Source organism: Cavia porcellus, unplaced genomic scaffold (genome assembly GCF_034190915.1).
Source record: "Cavia porcellus strain 051 isolate PalLab524CR breed Dunkin Hartley unplaced genomic scaffold, mCavPor4.1 scaffold_31, whole genome shotgun sequence".
Taxonomy (NCBI): Eukaryota; Metazoa; Chordata; class Mammalia; order Rodentia; family Caviidae; genus Cavia; species Cavia porcellus.
The window spans coordinates 24,286,536-24,308,381 of NW_026947514.1; the positions used below are offsets into that span (position 1 = coordinate 24,286,536).

The 21,846-nt window shown below is 43.9% G+C and overlaps 1 protein-coding gene across 45 annotated transcripts in view; it reads right to left on the minus strand.

The window, feature by feature from the left end:
* Nrxn3 (neurexin 3) overlaps positions 1–21,846 on the minus strand; it is a 1,541,537-nt gene that overhangs the window by 1,508,217 nt on the left and 11,474 nt on the right. Inside the window, exon 1 of one of the 45 annotated variants that reach the window (XM_063240940.1) lies at positions 16,436–16,584. The exons of the other annotated variants lie outside the window; for them this stretch is intronic. The gene's annotated coding sequence lies outside the window, so the exon portion shown is untranslated. Of the gene's footprint in view, positions 1–16,435; positions 16,585–21,846 lie in introns of those variants that run through there. 45 annotated transcript variants of the gene reach the window in all.

A 21,846-nucleotide genomic window follows, 5' to 3' on the forward strand; every position in this document is an offset into this window, starting at 1 on the left:
ATATATTGTAAGGGCAATGGGAAATGTTTGTTATTTTACACTGCAGGTGGGATGGTATCATGGAATAACCTTACATGAGAGAAACAGTACTATTTCTAATTATTAAAAAAAATAGAATCTAAATATCCACCCATAAGGGATAGAGGAAATTACTCAGTTATGTAATGGAATACTTCATATATTTTTGACCTTTAAAATAAAAGGTTAAAGAATACTTATTGATGTGGTAAGATGTTCACAATAAAAGCAGGGCGAAGGGACAGGCCATGTACAGTGTGTTCCTATAGAAAATAAAAAAGGATCTATACCAAATGTAAACTTTAATATGTGCAGGACAATAGTAAGTGTTGCTTTTGCCACTGTGCTTTTATGAGTTTTCTAAGTTTTCAGTGTTTATTGTGTTTTGTTTTTCTTACACATTGTGTACTAATGGTGGCAACAGAACAATCAGCAGACTAGTAAAGGAAATAAAACAAAATTAACTCATTCTCCAAATTCTGAGGCAGGTCAGTCTAATTCACTGTCCCTTCTTTTTCTACCTGACCACCTTTGGTTGCATCCAAGAAGGAAAAGAAGTAACAACTAGAGAATGAGCCTGTGACCTGCTGTGTTTCTAAAGTGAGCCAAGCAAGCGAGGAGGATTAGGACCAAAGGAGCACTTCAGACTCAGGCCAAGCCAGTTCCAGACCTGTCTTTGTCTAACTGTGAAAAAAAACACTGGAATGACCCTTTCTCTGACTCTGAAATACCAACAGTCAAAATTCACAGCCTCCTTCCTGACCCTGGAAACCTTCTTTCATCCAGAGCAGGGGGTGGATGTGTCAGTGAAGAAAAGGTCTCCTTGTAGCCCAGACCTTACAGGCACACTTGGAGGCTGACCCTGTCAGAAACCACCCTGGGCCCAGGGATTCGCCCCTGCAGAAAACCTTCTGTTCACAAGTGTGAGAGAAAGACATAAAGGCATAAAGAAAAAGGAACAGGACGCACACACACCTGAGCCAGCCACACATTCTGTCCCCAAAGTGAGGTCCTGGCCTGAGAGAGACTTTACAAGAGTCATCTTGTAACCCATTTCTGTCCCATGACCTCACCCAAAGAGAAGTTTGAAACACTGCATACTCAATGGCGCATTTTTTTGGCCCCCAAGACACACTTGAGAAGCCAGTCATCTGAGACGATGGAGGCCACTGCCCCCAACTCTCACCAGGCTACTGAATTCATATCTCTCTTTTCTTAGCCACCCTCTGTCTCCAGCCCAACACCTGACAGCAGCTCCTTTATTTAGCAAACATACAGGTTGGTTTGGTTTAAAAGGTCAGCTGCCGCAGATCTGTGCATGATCTCTCACCCTGATGAAAAAGTCCCAGGAAGCAAAGGCAACACAACCAGTCCTTGAGGAAGGCTCCCCTGCTTCTAACCCAGCCTCTTACACCTCCACCATCACTCCAGCCTGAACAGAGGCTTCTTCCAAGGAAGGACAGAATGCCCAAAGGCCAGGTGCTTTCCACTGCCTTCCTGCCATGACTCCAGACCTGGGCACACACATGCCTTCAAGTTGCTCAGCAGAAGCCATCAGACCTGCATGTCCTAGAGGAATTAAAGGGACTAAGGAACCACCCAGCTGTGTACTCTGACCTCTGTGTTAAAAGGCCTTGACAGGGTGGAGAATTTAGTCTGCACAAAGAGAGAGAGCCTATTTGGCCACAGTCTTGGGAAGCCATTTCCATTAATGAAGCACCTGTCCCAAAATGCAATTCTCAAATCAGAGTCCAGAGCCTTTGTTGCCCTGGGAGATTCTTCCAGATGGTCAGCAGGCTGTCGATTGCAATATTAATATTTAAAATATGACGGTGGTGACACTTCTGTCTCTAGTGTGATGTAACCATGGTTTTTCCTTGGAACATCTCTGAAAACCAGAGTCACCCCAAGGACACTGGGGTGTCCTCTTTCCACAGATGAAGAAGCTGAATCCTAGAGCCTGAAAGAGATACATAGTGGCTCACAAGACATGATAGGGCTAGAACCCAAGCCCAGATTCTTTCTTAACTATGCCACAGAACCTCAAGAAGTGCCCACAAACACCCACTACCAAACATATGTCTCTCCCAGTAAGGTCCAGTGAAATGTTTCCATGTAACAAGTATATGTAAAGTGGCTGTGCCATGGGGAATTTTGCCTGAATCACTGAAGAACCACTGGGATTAGTCATATCAAATCCAAAACGGATGTATTTGATATGTATTTTTCACTTATTTTACAATTTGCAGCCAGCCATACTGGGAGTTTTGTTTTCTCCCTCTGAGAACTGCAGAATCTTCCCAGGACACCTCAGCATCATTTACCCTTGCTTACACTACAGCCATGATACTGGGCATCAGAATCACCCGAATGGCTCTTTTAGACACAGTTTTAAACCATTTATAATGTCAGATTCAGGAAGTCTGGGTTAGGGTTCAAGAATCAGTATTTCACACACGTTTCCAAGTAACTCTGTGGCCTCACTTTGAGAAGGCTGCATTTGAGTTCACTAAAACTGACACTGCCACCTCTGTGGCCACCAGCTCTACCCCCAAAGTTGTACATTTTTGCCCTATACACAGTTGGTCAGGCTCCCCACTGCTGCAACCTGATCTGACCTGAGCTGACAATTCTGCTCAAGTAAGGTGACTCACCAGCACTACAGTGTAGATTACACTGTTATCACACAGTTCAGAATTTGAGTGGGCCCCTTTCCCAAGATTGCCTGCCATTGTGCTGTTCCATGTTCCTCCAGAAAAAAGCAGATGAACCCGAGAGGATTTCCCTATCACCGTTCTGACAGCTGATTGCTCCTGACATGCACCTCATTACACCATCTTTGCCAGGGATCACTGAACCCCTGGAGCTGTCTCTATCTGGGAAGGGAGAAGCAAACCCCAAAGCAGCACACATCCTTCATCTTTTCCATCCCTCCTTAACTTCCAGAACTTTGTTTCATTTCCAAAGCAGCTGGGACTCACTTACCTCAGGTACAAAAGTCCACAACATTGGCGCCAGGAGGACAGCCACTCTTAAATAATTTAGTGGGCCTCTCCCTGGCTCCCAGCAGGTTGGATTGCTTCCACCTCAGAGAAAGGCAAGGCAGCTGCTCCCATGGACAGGTGTCTCGAGGCACAACAGCCTGCAGGGCTCAACAAACCTCCAGGGAGAAGAAGCTGTTCACCAGGACTTGGCCCAAGTGAACAAACTGAACCCCAAGTGAGGCACCTTTCAACATGGTTACAGTAAGGGTCTGCTGCTAATAAAGCCGCAGAGTGAGCTCATTAAGAATATGGCCATGCGATTAGAGAAGCCAGGATTTACACGCCCCAGCCACCGCAAGCTAGGTGCATGGCCTTGGGAAGGTGAGCGAAGCTCTCCAAAACTCACTTTATTCCTCTGTGATGGGTGTCCCTTCCTTATGTCCTGTCCAGAATTAATGAAAGAGATATATGGGAAATATTTAGCAAAGTACCTGCCACACTAATAAGTACATCATAAATATTAGGTATCTTATCATCATTACTATCAAGGAAAACCAGAATGCTCCAACTGGCTTGAACTGCCCTAGGAAGGAGGTCTCAAATTCCAGCAGGACTCCTGGAGACAAACTGAATGGTAAACACACAGGGTGCCCACTCCCTCCTCCTCCAACCCCAGAACCTCTGGCCAAGATCCTCCTGTGGTCTCTGCATGCTTCACTTGCTCCCCTTCAGTGAGGCCTTGCTGGATGTTTCCTAGGTATCTGTCTTATTCTGGCTGCTCATTAATGCCCACTTTAAGCCATAGCATGGGCTCTGACAAAAGGCCTTTTGCCATTTCTGGCATCACTAGAACTTTCCTTGAATCCAAGAGCCCTGTTTTCCTTGCCAGGGATCAGTTAGGTTTTGTTCTCTGTCACTATATGACTGAGGCATATCTATTACTGTCCCTGAAAGGAATCCACCAGCTATGAACTAAGCTAAGGAAACTTCTAGAAAATTTTCTCAAGCCATAGGAAACAAGTTGACATCTGAAATTGGCTGGAGGCTACCTGGGAGGCAATGTAACTCCAAACCTACTTCCAGCCCATCCATTCAGCCACTTCTTGTTCTGCTGGTCTCACCTAAGCACTAGCCACACATCTGAGAGGACTTGGACTATGAACGAAATTTTGATTTGTTAGGATAAGGGCTTGTGAGAATAGGAAGAGTAAAACAACCTAGGACCACAAAACTATCAGCAAAGGAGAAAGCTTGCTCTCTTCTGTGTTCCCTTTCTGGAGGGCTCTGCTGTTTTTCTTTCTGCATTGCTTCCTATTGTGCTCACTTCCTCCTTTTCTGCAGGGGAGGGGGGTACCTGGGGATCAAACTCACAACCTTGTGCTTTATTTGTGCCTGCTGAGCTAAATCCCCAGCCATTAACACACCCTTTCTTTTTGTTTTTCTTGACTGGTCACTCACTATCTCCTAATCTCAGGTAAGGCCAAATCCTTATCACCATCTATGAGCTCACTATCAGCTTGGTTTCCCAGTTCTAGTCTCCTGAGAGACCAGAACTATCAGGCGGATCCATCCTTTTTAAGCTAAAAACTGCCAACCAGAATGTGGCTGAGCAGCCCCAGGATGGCACACGGGGAAGCACTGGTGGCAAGGGACACACAGTAAAAACAGGTACACTGTCCATCCAGCAGGGATGACAGCAGTACCAGCTTCTGTCAGAAAAGTATGCCTGAGCACGGAAAGACACAAAAGGGAACATCAAACTCCTGTGCCAGGCTGTTGCCCGCCAGCCAAGCACTCTGCAGTACCCAAGACAGCAGGCAGGGAAACAGCAGCCACAGGACACTGAAAAGCAGGGTTGATCCCTGAGCTTTCCAAAGTGGGAATATATCCATTCGGAATCATATTCATTGCTCAAGTGAAAACACCTCCAACTGATTCCTGTCTCTGGGTTCCAGGGGTTGTGTGATGCTTCACTTGGTCTATGTACAGGTGGAGCTCCATTGATGTTCTGGAATGGGTGATAGCAAGGAAAGACAACAGAAGGAATCAGGAGCCAACTACATCCCCATGGACTACACTACCCTGAAGGGGTTCCAGAAGTCATCCATCCTCTCCTCTGACCTGGACAACAGAAGAGAAAGATGGGAAGGAAATGACCCTCATAAAATCTCAAAGAGAATAACACTTTGCTATGGATACCACAGGCAGGTGTGTGTCAGCTCTTCTGATCAAGAGACAGGGAGCTAAACCTATCAGTCTTCCACGATTTCCTTCCTTCTGGCCAGGAATGAAAGAAGGAGCTCGTTATATTGTTATGTCCTGTTTTATCTCAATCTCCCCCTTATTGTTTCAAAAAAAAATTATTTAGTCATTTCTTATGTTTGTCTTAATTAAAGAAAAAATTCAAAAAAATTAGGATATATAAATAGTAACTCTTTTCGATTTCCTATTAACTTGTTTTGAAGTCCTGTAGTACTCCCACGATCTTGTTTTGACTGATTAGACTCTGTTCCATTCTATATGATAGTATCAAGTTTGAAGACATAGGCAACTACTTTGAAGACAATAAGATTCACTAAGATACCCATTCTGGTTTGACTATTGTCTCCTTTGGAAGTCCTGTAATGTTTACAATGCCTAAGTTTTATTGGTCTTGTTCTCTACTGTTTTGTCCAACTTTATAATATCTAATAAGATAGACAATTCTTTTTAAGGAAACAAGGGACAACGTTGATAACCATTGTTGATAAACTTGTACTCTGTTCTACACCATGTGCTATGTCTATCCTTGGTATTGACTGACAGCTTTGTTTTGCCATATTTGACTGTATTCTTCCCCCCCCCCCCAAAGAAAGTAATAAGCACTAAGGAGTAATAAAATCCAAGATGTGTAAATTTTGTTGTAAAAAAGAGAGGGGAAAAAAAAAAAGAAAAAGAGCTCTAACGGATATAACAGCAAGTGTGTTTGGGGGTGTTAAATAGCTGACTTTATCAATGTTTTTGGAACATTGAACACAGCTGTTTGCAGTCTCCCTGTTTGAATGTCCACCTTGTGTTCTTTGATACTGTGATTTGAGGAACTATTTTCAAGAAAATAGTGTGTAATCTACTAGCAGGTAATTTCTTACTGTTATGGTGTTTTGTTTTGTTTTGTTTTGTTTTGTTTTGTTTTGTTTTGTTTTGTAGTTCTGTATTGCGTGTACCCTTACGCCGCTTTGGTTTGTTTTGTGTTTTTCTCTTTTTCCTCTTAAATAAAAAAAAAAAAAAAAAAGAAAGAAGGAGCTCATATCCTGTCTTTTCAGCCTGTCTTTTCAGCCTGTCTTCCAAGAGTTGAGTACTTTGGAAATGGTCAGAAGTCCTGGCAGTGTCAAGAGCAGTAGGAGGAAGAGCAGAGGGAGAGGCCCAGCATGTCAGTGGCTTTTCAGTTCTCCCAAAGCAAGTGCATAACCAAGCACTTCCCCAAATGCTGGGCATAAGGGTTTAGGACAAAAACAAGAACTGTGGCCCATCTGCAGTATCCTGCCATGTAGGTTTGCAGAGTTAAGTGGAGCCAGAAGGAAGGAAGAGGGAGAGAAGACGGTATGATAAATGCCAGCATTAGGCCGAGCTCTGAAAGCCCAAGTTCTCCTCCAGTGCCCCAGCTAAAAGCAGTGGCAGCCTCCTGTATTGATTATGCATGCATGCTACTGAGCGAACAGGCTGGCTGGTTAGGGCTGAGGCCCCCTGGATAATTTATATGCTGGCAGTGGTATTCACAGAGCCATGGGCAGAGTTCAAAGGAAAGAGGTAGAGAACAGAAGTTCAAGACAGAAGCAAACTGCCACACTTCTGCAGCTCCCAGAGGGGAGGAAGAGGGCCTCTGACAAGCAAGCCATGTGATAACTGAAATGACAAGCAGCTTCCACTGCCCTTGACACCCTCTAGCCCTGAATTGCAGCTACTCGCTTACCAAGTAGACTTGACTTCTCCCTCTAGCAGAAGCCTAACTGAGACTCCCAAATGGGATGGGGTAAGGTGATCCTTGATGATGCTCCCTATTGCACACTCCACCTCCACAAGACCAAAGCATTTCCTGTGGTAGGAAGCCTTCTCCAACTGAAACAACATGGACCTGCCATTGGGCACGTAACTCCCTGAACCTCTCCTTCACTTTTTTATCTCCATTTATGCTCACATTTTCAGTACTCTACTCACTCCTCCCAAATCCCCCAAAGGTAATCTTCCTAAGGATGGAGATCTTATCTGCCCTTTTAACTACAATATCCCTTACACCTTCCATAGTATCTCATCTGTAAGAAACTCAACAGATAGCGACCAAGTGAAGGAGATTTACTGCACCCACTTCATCCATGTGCATTTCTATTTCTTGCCAACTAGACTGCGGGATTCCTTAGAGAAAATATAGTCTAACTGGCCTTTCCTCACAGTTATGTGAAGGATGATGGGCCCAAGTGTTTCTGGCACCCTTAAAAAACTAATTTTCCATCCCCAAGATAAATAAAATAACTGGCCTCATTCTGTTCTTTCACAGTTCATAGCATAATCTCTAACTTACAACAGGTATGCAGTGTCTATTTTCTGATAACTTACCTTCTTAAGGGGCTCATACCTAAGACTGGGAATTTGTCCTGGAGACATGGCCACACTGTGCCTCATGGCTATCTGTCACGGACAGAGGCAGATGTGGCATAAGAGATCCATCAGGAGGAGGGACGCCTGAGAGCTTCTCCCACCTAACACTTTCTAGCTGGGTGATTCAGGAAGGCACGAAGCTCCCCTGGAGCAATATTACATCCCTAAAGAAGAGGAAGCATCCTTTGGCCCACAAACAACAAATCTATCATCCTATGATGTGGTGATCAGATACTGCACATTAGTCACAAAGACCTGTGTTTGGATCCCACCTCTGATCTTTAGCCATGTGATCTTGGAAAAGGTACTTGATCTGGGTTCGGTTTCTCAAAATCAGCCTGAGAATGGTTTACAAGAACTGAATAAGATGATGCAAAAGAGGCACTTTGTTATAACTGAGCGGAGCAAGTCAGAAGACCCTAGATTTGCCCTAATAATGATTTCTACTACTTTGCATGGCACTAGTGGAAAGGCTGGGTTCTGTGGTTCAATTTCTCAGCTGGGAAACAGAAAAAACAAGACAGCTCTTTTTCACTCTGGCCTAGTTCACTCTCCCCAGGACAACACGTGCTGTCATGAGGTGCTGCCCTGGCCCCAGCTCTCCTGCGGTTCTTTCCCTCTGATCATTAAACTCTTAGCTCAGAGCCTAGAATGCTACCATGAATGTGCTCAACAAACAAAGAATAAATGAAAAAGTGAACGAATGAATGAACAAATATCCTACAAGAACATTGTGAAGAATGAGATGGGTAACCCAAAGCATGATGCCTAGCACAGTGCCTGGATCACAGTAGATTCTTTGTGCTCATTTTTCTTGCTTTCTCTGAGAACTCCTCCCAAACAATGTTTCAAGAACTACACAGTCCTTAAACATTATCTCAGCTTGAAATTTAAAACTTACTTAAATTGAGCCAAGGTTACCAGACAAAAAAAAGAGCAGGCTGGGGGGACAGTCATAATTAACCTCACCATGCAGATCTCCACTGAGGGCTTCTTAACACCTCTGAAATGTCTGAGCAACAGAGCCTCCCAGGATCCCCTGAGTGCTCCGGAAGACAGGTCATCAATTGAGCCACTTCTGCGTCTGCACACGTTGCAGATTAGACACAAAGACAAATGGCGTTCAAACCAGTGCCAAGGGGTCAGCGCCAGCTGGGATGGAGATTGCTGGCTGGGCCCCTGTGAGGGCTCAAGGCTGAAGTGCAGGCCCAGCCAGGCATGGACCGGAATAAGGACTGAGATTTCCACTCCAGGACCTGAAGCATCTTGTTACCCTCTGCAACCACTGCTTCTCCCCTCAGCCTTCCATCTCCAGAGTCCTGGAACTCGCTCTGGCACAGCACACACTGTCCCCCTTTTAACCCCCAACTATCACAGCTAGAGTAGCTCTTCTACTGACAGTATGTCCAAGTAAGCCAACACAGTAGGGTTCTACTCTCTCTTCCCCAGCTGGATGCACAAAACTATCCCAGGCCAACCCCTGACTACCAGCGGACCAAGGTGAAAATAACCTCATTACATCCACACATTCTAGAAATCTACAGTGGTAGTCACCTAGCACAAGTTGTCCTGACACTCATAAAAGTAGCACATCAGAAGTCAAAAGGCTAATGCAGGTGCTGTCACATTGTTTTCCCCTGTAACAGTGTGCTGAGCATAACCTCAAGGTGTCTGCCAGATTTCACAGCCCTGACCTTCTCCCAGCTCTACTGGATATGACCTGAAAAATGTCAGAGGTGAACCTCCACCATAGATGTCAAAAAATACCCTGGAGTTCCCTACACTCACATACCGTACTGCCTATCAAAGCACCAAATTAAGGCTACAGTGGGAGTAGTCTGCAGATTCCGGACATCATGTCCAACCCACTGCACACAGAAAACTCATCACATTGGGTGGGTGGGACTAAAGGGAGATCAAACCTCTGTTCCAAACCCAGTTGGCACCATACCCACTGGACTGGTGCATGCCTGGAGTCTCCTTTAGATACCTGTGGGCCAAATGTCAGAGACAGAGGAGACAGCAAATCCCAGCATCCAGCTGCATATGATGGGCACTAGGGTACCAAGTCCGTCAAGGCAGGTGGGCAAGGCAAGGAGAATAAGGCACAGACCACCACCCGCCAGTGCTCCAGCACCGGGGGAGAGATTGACAGAGGACCTTGAACTGGTCTTCTGGTCAATTCAGATTTAACCTTGATCCCTTCAGACCGGTCCACTTTCACTGGATATTCAAGGCTCATACTGAAGGAGGGAGCTGGTTCTGTGTGTAGAATGCCTAGATCTTTACCCTCCACTCCATCTGACTCCTGAGCTAGTCTGCACTTCCTAAGTAGCCCTACCTTAACACTCTGAATCCTGTCACTCATGCTTTTCTGTGCTTCCCTACCCAGGAGAATTACAGAGTTATTAAGTAATATTATATCCAGATGTCAAGCCAAAGCGAACTGCCATATGACTTTATACAATACTTAACATCTCTGAGCCTGTTTGTGTATCTCTAGAATGAGAAATTTAAATTGGTCAAGCTCCAAAGCTTCATTTAGCACTAATATTCCATAACTGAAAGAAAATGCTTAGAACTGGAATTGTCTAAGTCAATGACATCAACCATATGAGAACTGAACCTGGACTTATTTGTATTGTTGGATTCCAAACTGGACAGTGTTGGAAGTTTCTCTTGACTTGATAAATGGACTATACAGCAAATTTCTCCCCCACATATTCTTATTCCATTTGGAAGATGATATGGGCAAATTGAGGAGAAATCATATTGCTAAGTGATAGCTTCTCATAAGATAGAAATGCAAAAGTTCATGCTCAGTGGCTGACACCTCCTGATACTTCTCCATGTCCTTTTTGAAATACGTGATGCCTGTACAAGTGACCTGGAACTGGTCCATCCTCTGTGGAAGAGGAATTTTGGTGTCATCTCTGAAAGATATTCACATCAATACCTTTCTCCCCTTGTTCCTAAATTCAATCCATCATCAGCTCTGCAGAACGGTACCACCAAAATGCCTCCACTCCACCAGCTGCCACCCATAACACTGCCCTTACTCTATCTGGACCCAGAAGATACTCAATAAAGACTTGTTGAATTGAATGAAATTCAAGATGACTTCTTTTTCCCTAGGAAACAGAACCAAGAAAGTTGTTGTTTTTGTAGGGTAATAGTGGGTTTTCTACCCAGTGAAGGCATGAATGAGTGCCTTACCTCAGGTCCCATGCTACCACCTAGTTAAGAGTACTCTCATTTTTCTTTTTGCTCAAGTCTCCAAATTGAGGAGTAACAATGAAACCACAGGCATCTCTCCACTCTATGGATAAAGGTAAGAACCTATTGAACATCTAAGTAGTATTAATACTTACCATTTCTTGCCCTTAAGCAATATAAAAATATCCCAACCACATGCTACACTCATACACTTGCTTACACACACAAGTGCACACACACATACACCTTATGCTGGAGCAGAAGGATCAGAATTATGACTCAGCTGTCTCCACTGGGGCTTATGACATCTCCACATAAGAACAACAAGAGTTAGAACCTGGGATCATCCTCCCCCATCTCCCAGAGCCAGATACCCACCTGTTGGCACACAGCTCGAAGAGGAAAACTGATGTAACACCTCTGATTATCCAATGAGAGTTTCTAGAACTCTCTATCTGTAGCAGGACCTGGCAGCAATAGGCCTCAGATGAGGAAGTAATTAAGGTAGCTGTTTGGTTTCCCACCATCTCCATCTCAAGATTTTCCTCATAGTTGCAGATTAGTGACACCAACTCCAAACTCCCAACACCTCCACACCAGGACTGAAAGAAAACTTCCCATCTAGAGAAATAGAGCCAGGCTCTCCTGCTTTATCTGGCTACGCAACAGAGCAATCTGGGAGAGGAGATTCAGCAGAGTCTCTCTGGAAAGCGTGACTTCCTCTGGTAGCTTATCAAGTATACTCTACTGATGGCCCACCTACCCTCCATTAACACTGCTCCATAATTATGTTGGCATGGTCATGAATATCAGGTGTGCAGTCAGCATGGGTTCAAATCACACACCGCTCCTGAAGGAACAGAACTAGAGCAGCCATACACATCTCCAGGCCTCATGCCCAGTTTATAAAATGTGATTCCCAATGTCCATCACTCAATGTTGCCTTGGCTAGCCAAAGAACTAATTACAGAAGGCCCCTACACCCACAGTTTCACTTCCTGCTGCTTTGGCCTTATGTTCAAGTCACTTTATTTTGCTTAATAATGGTCCCCAAAGAGCAAGAGTTGTAATGCCAGCAATTTTATTATGGCATATTGTTATAATTGTTCTATGTTATCATTAGTTACTGCTAGTTAACCTCTTACGGTGACTAATCTACAAGTTAAACTTTATCTTAAGTAGGTATGTATAGGAAAAAACAGTGTACATAAGTTTGATATAATCTGCGATTTTGAGCATCCACTGGGGTATCCAAGGATAAGGGAAACACCTACACTAGGTGTAAACCTCTAGGCACTCTCAGTAAGTCCATCTACAGCTGCCATCCTCCTGTGCCAGCCTCACACCCAAGATAAATCTGCTTGCACTAAAACTCACAGTTCCCTGATCTTTAAGAAAGTTTCATTCAAGAAAATGCTTTTGAAGATAATTAAAACAAGGGAAAACGAATTGTAAATTTCTCTTGTAAATTTCCTGAAATGGCTCATTGTCTTCCCTTACAGGAGATCCTCACCTTCCTGGAAACAGACTGACTTCTCTTCATACATGAAAAAGAGTCATGGATGGAGGCTGATTCTCCTAATTCCCTGTCCCACCACTTTCTACAGATGACATTCAAACAGTTCACACTAATATGCTTCATTTGCATAATGCTTCTTCCGAGATCTGTCTCTCACCCCACCCTGAGCAGAAACCTGTGACTTAAGGAAAGCCTGAAAGTGGGTATGGAGATGGGAACAGTGGTTCTTTCTGGGAGGCAAAATTTCCAGTTTTCATTTTCATTTTTATGAATTTCTCTTTTCTCTATTTTACTGTTTTAGTTTCTTGCATTGTTTTTCAACATACAAGCCGCCTGTAATTTCTTTAAAAATGAGACAGCATGTAGAGCAGTTTCACAGTCCTTGCCTCTGGAAGGTGGTTCAAGACAGAGAAAGGAGCATGTGATAAATTCTGATTTGACCCTCAAGGACCAGCAGAAAGAGGTCGATGTAACAACAGCTGCCTGAGCTGTGGAAGGAAAGAGGCGGCACTCATTCTGCAGATGTTCCCACAGTGCACACCACCTACAGGTACTGTTTGTGAACAAAAAACAGTCCCAGCCAGCCCTGGGGAGGGGGGCATGAGTTCCTATTCAAAGAGAAGAAACTATCAATGAGCAAAGTGAATATACATGTGACCTATCAGACATTAGCGGCTCTCAGACATTAGAGATGAGGGGCTCTGGAAATTCAGTAAGGTAAGGCAGAGAGACTGTTGATGAAGAAGTGCTGTTCTAGAAAGGGGATTTGGAGGAAACCTGTGCAGTAAGGTTTACTGCCTCCCTCAATCTCTCAAAGTTGTTCAGTTGCTCAAGGTGAGCTAGAACATGTGATCCTCCTGCCTCAGCCTTACAGAGCACTGAAAATACAGATGTATGTCACCAAACCTGGCTCCAGTGAGGCTCTTTCTTGCACATTCTAGGAGAGTGATAGGAAACAGCCAGGATCAAAAAGGCTACAGGCTCAACTGGCTGAGGGAGTTCAAAGACTACCCAGGAGGCCAGAAAGAATGAAGCAGAGAAAGCAGGGACATTGAAAGAGGAGGAGAGTAGAAAGGATTGCTGTGGCCAGGCCTGGCAGGACCTCGCAGGTATTCATAAAGACCCTGGGGCTCCCTGAAGTTGAATAGAATCCCCTGGAGTTTCGATCAGAGTAATACACCTGACATTCATATTCAAGAATCAGCCCAGCCTGTCCTATGAGAGGAAAAAAAATCCAGGAGTCTATTAGAAGCTGGTGACCAGTGAGAGGTCACTGCTATCAGCCAAGTAACAGGGGTAGGAAAGCTTTAGATTATAGAGGTAAGAACTAGTGTCATAAACTGGGTTTATTCTTAAGAGAAGCCAACAAGATTTGTTCTGACTTTGACTATGGGATGTAGAGCAAGAAAGGAGTAGAAAATGAGCTAGGTCTGCAGGATATAAGCAACAAGGATGGCAGAGGTGTCTATTTCTAAACTAAGGGAGATTGAGAGAAGCAGGGCAGGGCAGGAAATAAAATCTCAAGATAGTAAAGAATGTAAAATTTGAGTTGAATGAGAACTAGACAAACAAAGATGATGGACAAGCAGGTGGACACACAAATGTGAGTTCAGGGAAGGTCCATGCCAGACATAACTCTATAAGTACTAAAGTTTATCTATAATTATTCATTAAATATCCCCAACAAATCTGTCAGGCAGTTATAACTGTATTTCTATTTTCTAACTGACAGATCTGAGGTTTGGAGAGAGGACATAACTTGCCCAAGGTTTTTTTATACAGAACAGACTCACCTGCATGTATACCTGTTATGATTATACAGCCCACATCTTAGGCTTTAAGAAATCTAGATTATAATGACCAAGTGCCCAAGAACTCCATGAGCATAGCAGCCTGCATCTTCCCTGATCAGTAACCAGAGTCCATCTACTGATGAAATCTGTAATTTGTCTATTCCAGGGTATCCGCCTCTAAAGTGACTATATAAATCTTTTGCCTGCCTTCTGCCTTGGTTTCTTGATCGGCCCCCCAATCTCCCAATGGGCCTGAAATCAGTTCTGAACACAGCCTTGCAGTGTGAATCCCTCATTTTCCAGCTCCTGCTTTTTTTATTTTCAGTCACACTCCAGGTATCTGCTCCAAACTGGATAGTAACCTTAGGCCTGGAGACCCTGTAACCGTGATCTTGAAGTCTCCTCCCATTGTGGAAACTTGGTCAAGTGATTTGGCTCCTGAGCCTCAATTTCCCCAACTGTCAAAAGTTAGACTAGAATCCTTTAAGAGCTTGTGGACCAGGTTAGAAAGGGCAAGTGCTACTTAACGGGGATGTTTATAATATAAAATCCTGCCATCTTGTTTTAAAACTCAGTCTGATGCTTAGTATCTGTGGATTCATGAGCAATCTGATCTCTCTGATTTGTTCCTCCATCTCTAGAATGAGAGTGACAATATCACCCTTGTAAGAGTATACAGTCATGGGCCAAATGAGTGCTCACTATCTGCTAATTTACTGAGTACTCATTTTAAAAGGACCAAATGTGCATAGTAAGCTGGTAGTGGCGGGATAACTGGAGCCCGAGTTCCCTCGATGCACCTAAGAACTCGACTTCCTCCACAGCACACAGGGAAGGTGCTAATGGATTCTACTCAGCTTGCCAAGGATACCTCGTACCTCTTGTCTAGTCTACATTACATGCTTCTCAAAACCTGAAATCCTAACAGCTTGAATTTCTGCTTAGCCCTATTCTTTCTTCTTCAACCACTACTCTCAAGGAAACTATACAGAGATACTAGGAAAGAAAGGGATATAAAGAAAACCTCCATGCCTGTTTCATCCATCACTACAAGCAGAAGTTTCCTAGTAACAACACAAAATTTTGATTGCTACCATCATTAGTATCATGGCCTTGGCTCCTGGACATCAGACAGAACTACAAGCTCATAGGAAACACACACAAATTCTAATTTGAGTGCAGAATACAGACTCTGAGTTCCGATCCTGGCTGCACTGATTACAGCTAGAGGACCTCAGACAAGGCACTTGATTCTAAGCCATCCTCAACTACAGAGATTGTGGAACTGCTTCTAATTTATAGAGAATGACAGGCAAACCTAGGAATAACAATGGAATAACAATGTAACTGGTAAATAAAAGGCAGGGAACTACCACCAAATCTGCCTGAGGGATCCCAGAACTCATGTTTTTGCATCCACATCTTGAAACCCAGAGGACTCCATGGTTTGAGGTCTAGAATTCTTGGATTTACATCTCATTTACTTGCTGAGACACCTTGGAAAAATTAACAAACCTCTCTGAGCTTCTGTTCTTCTCGTCTATAAAGGAAGAACCCAAGTTCCTCCCTCCTGCGCTATCATGAGGCTGTGGATAGCACATGGAGAGCTCGGGCAGACAGAAAGCAGCCCCCAGGAACTAGGAGCTTCACTCTCACTGCCACCTAAGGCTACTTCAGTGTAGGAAACATGAATGTGTCCAAGGCAATCCTATCATGCAGTAGGTCATCTGTGACTGTTTTATGAAATTTACAAGCCATGTGCCCAAAGTCATAGAGCTGATGAATGACAAACCTAATATTTAAACATACATCTTTTGCTAGTATCCCAAAGTCTAAGGCTCACCCACAATGCAGCGGAGAGCAGCCTGATCATCTAAAGTCAGAGAGCATCCTGTTTGCACAACCGACCTTCCACCTTCATCCTGTGACCCCTACTTAATTTTCCCCAACTTCAATAAGTACACAACATAAGGGGGGAATTATTGGGGCAGAAAAACTCTCATGCCAACACACTGTGGGACTCCCTTACTAAAAAGACTACTACCTCCATTTCAAGGGGCAGAAACAAAAAGCTCCCTACTGCCTTTGAGGAATAAAGCAAATCAATTCTCCAAACACAGACCATAGCACATAATGGCCCAGCAAGGACCAGCTAAATCCAGACAGAAACCAGCGCAGCAATTCTGAAGACATCAAACCCCCAAGGACATAGTACTGTTTCAAAGACACCCATCCATCAAAGCCCATCCTAGAGGAGCTGTGTGTATACTTACTGCAAAAAGAATAAAAAGCTCAAGTCCACAAAGCATGAACTCAGGTTCCTGCACCTCAGGCTCTGCTTGGGAAACCACCAGCACCTGCAGAGGTCTTCTGCAGACAGCATCAACTTCCTCAGTTTCTGAAAAGAATCTTAGTCCCTCTTCTTTAAGCAGTGATAAAAGCTACAGAAGAACAATATCAACAGACCAGCCTGATTTGATTCTTTGTAATTCCTCTCCTGCTCTGCCTTCCTCCTTCCTAACCACGTTGAGCCAGAATGAGTCAGACACACCCACGGGGATCGTATTCTGGGCTCAGCTCAGTGGCCCAGTTTGGTGGCTTCTACTGAAGGTATAATCAATGTCAGGCAGGCAATGTCCTCACAGCCACCTGACTTTTCCAAATTCAGTGACCATTTCACTTCTAGAGTTCTATTCCTATAACAAAGTTGAACTCACCACCCATTAGCTATAACAGGGACCTGACAAGCTATTTACCCAGCATGCTCTCTGCATCTCTTGCCAGTGTCCTCTCAGAAATATCCATAGAGTAGCAACCAGGAAGTTGGGATGGGTGTGCTTCAGCCCCCAGTTCCAGTGGCATCCTGCTATGATTGGTTAAGAGAGGGACATGTGACCTAAGATAGTTCATTCAAAATAAAGCTCAAGACTTTTGCTCAGTGACTGGGGAAAGGACATTCTCTGTAGGTCTGGATGGAAAGGAGTACTACAGAATCCTAGGACAGCAGAGCCATTGTACCCTGATAAATAGAAACAACCTGGCATAGTGGACACCTCTAGACTGAACTAAAACTCAAGTCCTTTCTCCGCAATTGTAATTATGTGGATGCATCTTTCCATTATCCCTCTATGGTAAAGGCAGACTGAGTTCAGATTCCTGTGATTGGGACCATCCTGATAGAAACACCTATGCTTTCAGGATCTTCAAAGCCTTTCCTGCCCCACCTTTTAAATTTTTTTTATTTTATCAGTACATGTATGCAGTTCATCCTGTTTATAGTCATCTTGGGGAATGGTTACATACATATATCACAGTTTGTTTCTTTTATCCTATTTTTCATTCTTGTTGGTATTATCAATCTCAGCTCATATTCTGCCATATAATGTTTACATTCATTGAGGTTATTAGGGTCCTGCACAGAGCACATATTTATTCTTATTTCTCCTTCCCCTCCTCCTTACCCCTCACCATGCTTGTTCCCTTTGGATCACTTCCCTTTTGCAAGAGACACACTTCTTTGTCCCCTTTTAACCATCCTTTATTACTGTCTTGATATTTTGCCTCACTCAAATAAAACACCATCTAGTATTTAAGCTTGCAGGTCTAGTTTATTTCACTCAACTTTATATTTTCCTACAAATGTCTGAAATCTATCATTCTTTACAGCAAAGTAGTATTTCATTATATACAGATATCATATTTTCTTTATGCAATAATCTGCTTCTAGGATTTAGCTATTATGAATTGTGTTGCTATCAACACTAGTATACATGTATCACTGTAGTATGGTGTCTTAAGCTTTTGGGGGAAGATACTTAGCAGGGGGATTGCTGGGTCACACGGAATTTCTAATTTAGTCCTTTGAGATATTGCCATACTGAGATATTTGAGATATTTCCATAATTGTGGAAATCATTATGTCCATAATACAGTCCCACCAACAATGAAGGAGGGGTCCTTTCCCTCCATAGCCTTGCCAGCATTTGTTATTGTTCAATTTCTTAATGATTTCCATTCATTCTGGAATAAGATGGAATCTTAGCATTATTTAAATTTCCATTTCTCTAATGGCCAGGGATATTGAGTATTTTTTTATGTTTGTTGGCCATTCATGTTTCTTCCTCTGTGAAGTATCTGTTTATTTCTCTTTCCCATTCTTTAACTGAATCTTTAATTTTAGGTTATTATTTTTAGTTGTATATTATAGATATTAGTCCTCTATGTGGAGAATAGCTAGCAAAAAAATCCTTCCCATTCTGTAGTTGTGTCTTCACTCTACTGATTCTTTTGCTGTACCGAAGCTTTCCAGTCTCATACAACCCCATTTGTTGATTTTTGCTGTTATTTCTTGTGCAGTGTATGTTTAGAAAATCATCTTTTCCAACACCTATGTCTTCAAGTGTTTCACCTGTTCGATCTTCCAGTAGGTTTAATGTTTCTGTTTTAATGTTTAGATCTTTGATCCACTTTGATTTTAATTTAGTATATGGTGAGAAATAAGGGTCCAATTTTAATCATCTACATACAGATAACCAGTTTTCCCAGTGCCATTGTTGAATAGGCTATCTTTCTCCCAACATATGCTTTTGTCCCCTTTGTCAAAGATCAAATAGCTGAATGTGTCTGGGGAAACTTCTGTATCCTCACTTCTGTTCCATTGATCTACATACCTGTTTTTGTTCCAGTACCATGCCATTTTTACTACTGCTCTGTAGTATAGAGAAGTCAGGTATTGCTATGCCTCCTGCTTTGCTCTTGTTGATCCAAATTGCTTTTACCATCCTTGTTCTCTTGTGGTTCCATATGAATTTTAGGATTTTTTTGCTAGATCTGTAAAGTATGCTGTTGGTAACCTGATTGGGTCTGCACTAACCCGTATAACTGTTTTTAGACATACCTGCCCCCTCCCTTCCTCAATCCTCTACCCATGAGCTATAAAGTTTAAACCCTGAGTATTGGAGGCCACTTAACATTTTTTTCCCTTTCCTGATGCTATATGCTTGGCCTGTTGTTCCCTCCCATTGAAATCCCTGTGTTCTTTCTCTCCTGGCTGCAAGGCTCCTTCAATGATTATATGCATTCACGCTGCCCTTCAGCTCAGAGGTGCTCTTCACTGGATCCCTAAGAATAAACACAAAGCCCTGTGCAAACACCAGTACATGCACAGAGCACTAAACTTGTGAAAACCCACATTGTACCAGCTCCATCCACGAGTAGCAATGGCTTTACAGAGGCTCGCTCTCTCTCTCTCTCTCTTTCTCTCTGTCTCTCCCTTTCTCTCTCTCCATCTCTTCTAACTTTTCTCTGTCTCTCTCTCTGTCTCTCTGTCTCTCTCTCTCTCCCTTTCTCTCTCTCCATCTCTTCTATCTTTTCTGTCTCTCTCTGTTTCTCTCTGTCTCTCTCACTGTCTCTCTCTCTGTCTCTCTCCATTTCTTCTATCTTTTCTCTGTCTCTCTCTGTCTCTCTCTGTCTGTCTCTCTCTCTGTCTCTCTCTGTCTCTCTGTCTCTCTCTCCGTCTCCATCAGTCTGTCTCTCTCTCCACTTCTTCTCTTCTCTCTCTCTTTCTCTCTCCCTCTCTCTCCTTTTTCTCACCTCCAATATCTCTGAGGAATGGCACATGTGCATCTAAGAAATGATGGAATTAAGTCTGCATCTCAAACCTCTTTTTTTAAGCACAGCATCCAAACTCCAAAAGGCCAGTGCTCTCCCTGACCAACCAGCAAGAGCTGCACCACTTTGGCCAAACTCATCCCAACTTTCCTTGCAACTCTCCCTCACTAAGCCCAGGCTCCAGGTGTAGCTCTGCCACCAACCACCTGTGCATTCTTGGACAAATCACCTACGTGTTCCTGGCCTGCATCTCTGCACTGAAGCAGGTGGACTAGCAATGTGCTGGGACTCCACAGAGGAGCTACCTTGCCAAATCTCTCATTTGGAAAAATCCCAGATCCTAGTTCTTAATAAACACCAAGAGTTTTTCCAACTCTCAAAATCTTCTTTTGTCCCTTCCTTGTTTCCTGGGTAAAAGGACACATTTTCTCTCAAGAGATCTGACACGGAACTCTTTGGGCGCCAAAGAGAGCGAGCGCTGCAGTCTTCCCTTCCTTCTTAAGACAGAAGACCTGAGATGCCAACGTTTACTGACTGCCTCATTACACCCAAAATCTAAATCTGGAAGCTCAAAGACATGAGTAGCTGTTGTGGGAAAGTGTTTGTGATGCATCTTTAAGTGAAAAATCAGGCTAGTGTGACAGCTTCCAAAATGTGATTTCAGTGCCTGGCATAGAGTGGGCACTCAATTAGTACTTGTTAAATGAGTGAATGAACTTCTTTAAAAGCAAAATAACACAGCCTGGATGGTGCATCCTTAGAAATTAGGTTGGAAAGATAAATACCCGAATCCTCCCATGGGGTTATCTCTGGAAGAATGATTTCCAGATGACTTTTAATTTTGTCTTTTTCTGCTGATAGGTGGTAGTGATATTTTCTAAATGTTCTATAAGACACCTATATTATCTTAAAGTAAGAAAATTACTAAGTTCACCTATAAGGAGTTAATTGTTATAAAAATAATAATAACCACACAAACAAACAAGAAAAGAAAAAAATGACTATCATCTAAACTTTACAACCCACACATGAACAATCTTCTTCCTACCACTCACCTGCCCCTCCTTGGAGACAGCTCCCTACCCACTCCCCCATCGTGTTTTAAGATCATGCAGAGTCAAGCTCATCAGACTCAGAGCCCAGTACAGAGGCAGCCCCCACTCCCCCAAGACCTGGAGAGCACCAGCCAGAAAGCCAGCCTGCCCACTTCCAGCATGCCCTTGCCAGAAATGTTCCTTGGACCCTGAATGAGAATCCACCCAGGACACAGCAGAGCCTCCAACCCATGAGGCCAACTGGCTCCCCTGCATGTCAACAGTGCCAAGCAACTGAACACACTCCCATGTCCTGGCACACCTTTCAGGAATCTGATAGCACATCAATGCCCTGTTAGCACAGCTCCGTTCTCTTTCTACGTCTGCCGGCCTCTTTCTTGTGGTACTAGGCAAAGGCCATAACCTGAGGCTTTCTTCTTCCCATCCCGACTCAGCTCTGCTTAGCGAAGGTCAGTGCAAGGGGGGCCAGGAGACTTCAGGGGGACATGTGGGAAGGCTGTTCAGCTGGGAACCACACAGAGGACAAGGAGGGCAGAATTGCATGGGACAAGTTAGCAACAGGTGGCAATGACAGGTGGGAAGAGAGAAGATAGCAGCTGCGAAACTCACTGGTGATGGGCTCACAGACCAACAAACCTAGAGGAAGTCATGCCTCATGGTTCTTGCAACAGGGAAGGAAAAGAGAGACTCCTCACAGCACAGAGAGGCAGCAGACCCTAAACAGTCTTTGCATTATGCTTCCTCTGGGCTCCCCAAGACCCAGAACAAGCAGATCTGTGCTTCCCTTGGTAGAATTCCACCTGCCTCCCATACTTCCATGATCAGCACCAGCCAGCAGGTGAGACCCAGGCAGGACAGGACCCAGAAGGCCATATCTGGACAATAAGGTCACCTGAAAGCCCAGAAATCAGAGACCCTGGCACCAGAGGGCTCTGCCACACCAGGCTGCTTCCCTCAGCAAAGCACGGAACTTTCCACAACCTCGCTCTTTTTTCCAGCCATTGAGGGGACTTGGGGAG